The 4,463-nt window shown below is 53.7% G+C and overlaps 1 long non-coding RNA gene across 1 annotated transcript; it reads right to left on the bottom strand.

Moving 5' to 3' along the window:
• Positions 1–711: 711 nt before the first annotated feature.
• Positions 712–2,350, bottom strand: LOC123628505. Its single transcript, XR_006731667.1, has 3 exons — positions 1,699–2,350; positions 1,350–1,441; positions 712–834 (listed from the first exon to the last, which is right to left on the bottom strand). It is a non-coding gene; the product is annotated as an uncharacterized LOC123628505 (long non-coding RNA).
• Between the last annotated feature and the right edge of the window lie 2,113 nt (positions 2,351–4,463).

The following is a 4,463-nucleotide window of genomic DNA, read 5'->3' as shown; positions in this document are numbered from 1 at the left end:
GAGTCGGGTATGATCGAAACCACTGGAGGGTTTTAAACAACAGTGTAGCGACACGATCCACCTTGTATCTTAGCAGGATCTCTCTGCCTCCGATGCTGAGAATGGGCTGCAGGGAGCCAGGGCAGAAGCAGGGAGACCGGCACCCAGGTGAGAGACGATGGCGCCCTGGATCTGGGTGGGGACAGTGGCGGTGAGGAGCAGGGAGCAGATTCTGCAGGTATCTTGAAGGTAGAGCCACCAGGATCTGCTGACGGGCTGGACCCTGCACCTCCTGAAATGCTGCTGACGTGGCCCTGCACCCCCTGAAATGCTCGGGAACCCTGCAGTGAGTTACTCTTTCTCACAGAATGGGAGTCCAGCTCATCCAGGGTCCGCTGGGTCTGCCCACCTGTCCCAAAGACACAGCCACGTGCCGACTCCAGTTTCCCCACATTTAATTAAGAAAACACATTACAGGAGCAAAGGCAAACTCATGCAAGTGACGAGAGAATTGAGGTCTGGGACCATGAGACGGGGCCAGATCCCTCAGTGGAGGCAGAAGACACGGAGCAGTAAGGCACTGCCACTTCGGCCCCTCGGGGCAGGCGCAGGACAGGGCAGCTGAGGAGGAGGGGGTCCAGGGCAAGTGCGGACCACAGGGTAAGTTTGGCAGCAGGGCGGGGAGAAGGAGCATCCCGGAGCCCCGGGTCAGGCCCCAGCTCAAGCCTGGATGCTAAGAGAGAAGGGTGCTCAGAGACAAGGGCCCCGTAAGACCGTACCGTCTGCCCCCCGTGATGTTTTAGGGGGACCCTGTGGCTCAGCTGCAGGTGGGGGACGCCTAGACACAGGCAAGACCTGTACATGAAAAGAATGAGAGAAATTGGAGAGCATCTGATTCAATGTAGCAGCATACCATGCTCATGCTCCTCTGATCATAGAACATAGTAAGATGTCAGTTTTTCCCCAAACTGATCTATAGATTCAGTCAAAATCCCAGCAGGCATTGTTGTAAAAATTGGTGAGCTGAGTTACAAATTTATACATGAATACAAAGAACCTCTGACAGCCACAAGAATTTGAAGAACAAAGTTAAAGGACTAACGTGGCCCGATGTCAAGACTTACTCTAAATATACAGAAATCAAGACAGGGTGGAATTGGTGCCAGGGCAGACACACAGACCCATGAAACGGGATTGGAAGTGCCCGAGTAGACCTGCACACTTATCTGGCCCACTGATTTTCACCAAAGGTGGCGAGACAAGTCAATGGGGGAAAGGATATTCTTTTCAATGTCTATCGTTCTGGAAGAACTAGATGTCCATATGGACAAAACATGCCTGTAGAACCGTGTATGTGTGTGTATACGCACCCATGCACGTGTGTGTAGAGCTCATGCTCTCAGTAACCCCGGTCCCCGCGGGAGACTGGTCTTTGTTGCATGCCAGCAGCTTGCAAGGCAGTCTTTGACACACACGGAGAACCGTGTGTGGGCAGTGGAGAGGGATCCCCGCCCAGGGAAGGCGGGCTGCTCTGCATCCCCGAGGTCGATGAGCGGGAGAGGACTTGGCGTGTGTTTGAGTAGGACGGCAGCCCCATCCCCAAGACACCGCAGGAGGGAGACTTCTGGGTGGGGCGCAGGCTCCAAGCACGGGAGACCCTGGGCATGAGCATGAGCTCGGGAAGGAGGCAAAGGAAGGCTTCGGGGCAGGGGCTCTAACCTGCGCTGGGAACGCCGGCTGGCACAGGCCTTCCTTTCCTCAGCGCTGGCGACTGAGTGAAGCCACTCTGCTGGCAGACGGGCAGGCCGAAGCTGGCACCGAGGAGAGAAGCCCACGTGCTTGCCAGGGGCTGCTGATTTGGCCCTGGTCACTCTGGGAACAACTGGGGGGCTTTGGGGTCAGTCCCTGAGGCCAGGCCCGAGAGCAGAGGCGGCCTGCCCTCCCTGCGCAAGCTGGCCAAGCTGTGCCTTCCAGATGAGCCTGGAGGAGGAACCCTGGCCAGGAAGGCATGCCGGGATCGCGCCCCGGGGTCCCCACCTCAGCGACAAGACCCTGGTGGCAGCAGTGGGAAAATCACGGGCAGGAAAGGAGAGGGGTGGGGAGGCCGGGGCAAAGCCAGCCATGAGACCGGGAGGCGCCCAGACAGGGCGACTGGCGAGGTGGCATCCCGTGTGCTCCCCGGGACCCATGGCCTGGGCCTCCGCTGTGCCCGATCACAGGTTCAGCTGCACGACCGCACCCAGACAGGCTGGGTCAGTCAGAGCCACTGACCGCCACGGCCAAGCTCACAGGCCCCATGCGCCAAGGCCAGGCGACAGGAGAAGACACCGGCTGGGTGGCCTCGGTGTTGGGATTCAGAGGGTGGGTGAGGGGGTGGACACCCGGGACGGAGGGCCCGGCTCTGGCGACACGGTCATCTTGTTTGAGTCTCGCGTGTGTTTGACCCACCATGCAGGGGACACAGCACACACCACACCCCTTCTGCCTGCGCTGCTGCTGCTCCCGAGCCTTCTGGCCTCCGTCAGAGTACTTTTCTTCCTCATTTCCTGTTTTGCTGATAAAACACACGGGATCCTTGCGAGAAAGAAGTGGAGGAAGGCAGAAAGAGGGCATCGCAGGTGGCCTGTACCTGCAGCACAGCAGGTCCCTCACGAGGACGCTGACGCCTGGCGTGTGGCCGCCCACAGCTGTTGGTGCTCCTACAGCTTCTCGACATGGAGGTGGCAGCGTGCAGCCTGCGGGGCCCGTGGCCACACACCCCGTGAGTCTGGGCCAACTCCAGGCAAGTGCAAAATGTATGCACGGCCAGAGGCTCAACTCCATAGCCTGCCCGAGCGTATTTAAAACACAAAAACAATAGAGCAGCTATCCGTCTTTCCTTCCTAGCTTTGTCATGTTGATACTGATATATGAACGTGCTGTTTTTCGGCATCCCAGTAAATAGTTTCAGCCTTCAGGAATAGAAACTGTGCGTTTCCTGTGGCTTCTCCCATCCCTCGGCACACGTCTTTACACTGCTGCTGGCGTGTCCAGCTCGGATGGAAGCCTACCTGTTCCACATTATTCTTGATGGCTGTGTGATACTCCACAGAATGTATAACCCACAGGTATTTTAGCCGGTCCCCTGTACACAGAAATTTCCATTGTTTTTAAGATTTTAGTATTACAAACATTGCTGTGATGAATATCCTGGTACATTTTCTTTTTCTTTTCTTTTTTGCAATTCGTTGCATACAATAGATTCCTATAAGGGGAATGGCTGGGTCAAAGAATAAGCCCCTTTGAAAGTATTTGATGTAGATCACCAAATTGTCCATAAAAAAGTAATAAGCCCCTTTGAGTGTTTGATGTCTATCACCAAATTGTCCTCAAAAAAGTTTGCAGCCATGTAAACCCTGATCGCATATGAAAGTACATATTTTCTTACGTCCCACCCCAAACAGAATATTGCCATTATTTTATTTTATTTCTTTATTTTTAAATTTGAAATTATTAATTAAGGGGGCACAAGTCTTATTGTTACGTGGATATGTTGTACAATGCTCAAGCCAGGGCCTTTGGTGGGCCCATCACCAGAATAGTGTTCACTCTGGGTAAGTTTCTATCCCACACCCACCCTCCGGCCCTCCCCCCTTCCTGGTGTCTCAAGGCCTTTATATGGCTTTGTGCCCGCGCACGTACCCATCTGTCAGCGCCCACTTCTTAGTGAGAACCTGTGGTGTTTGCCTTTCCATTCCCGAGACACTTCACTTAGGATAATGGTCTCCAGTTCCACAGAAGTTGCTGCAAATGACATTATGTCATTCCTTTTGATGGCTGCGTAGGACTCCATGGGGTATACATACCACATTTTCTTTATCCCCTCATGAACTGAAGGGCACTGAGGTGGATTCCGCACCTTTGCAATCGTGAATTGTGTTGAGATAAACGTTCGAGTGCAGCTGTCTTCTCGATAGAATGACTTCATTTCCTTTGGGTAGACATCCAGCAGTGGGGGAGGAGGAGGTGTGGGCTCCTGAGAAGAAACAAAGGCAAGGCTCTTTAACTGGGAGATTACATACACAAGCCCAGACAAGGACCCTCACGCACTGTTGGTGGGAATGGAAAACGCCGTAGCTCCCACGACTGTTGCTTGCTTGCTTCCTTATTCTCTCTCTCTGTCTCTCCCCCCTCTCTGTCTCTGTCTCTACTCTCCTGCTCTGCTCTCTTTTTCCCTTCTCTCTGTACACTCTCCCTCCCACCCCTCCCTCCCTTCCTTCTTTCCTCCCTGTATTTGGCTGTAGAACTTGGTTACTCAGTAAGTAAAATAAAATGCATGGGTTTTCTGGGTGACAACTCCAAAAACAGTAGTAGGTAGTAGAAAACTCCAGGGCTCCATTCCTCCACAGAAGCAACCAATGAGCTGGCAGAAACCATCAGAATGAACGTTTGCAGAACGCCGGAATCTAGTCAACCACCAGGGAAAGAACTGGCGAAGAAAGGAG

Source organism: Lemur catta, chromosome X, assembly GCF_020740605.2.
Source record: "Lemur catta isolate mLemCat1 chromosome X, mLemCat1.pri, whole genome shotgun sequence".
Lineage (NCBI taxonomy): Eukaryota > Metazoa > Chordata > Mammalia > Primates > Lemuridae > Lemur > Lemur catta.
This window is presented reverse-complemented; position numbering and strand designations above follow the sequence as displayed.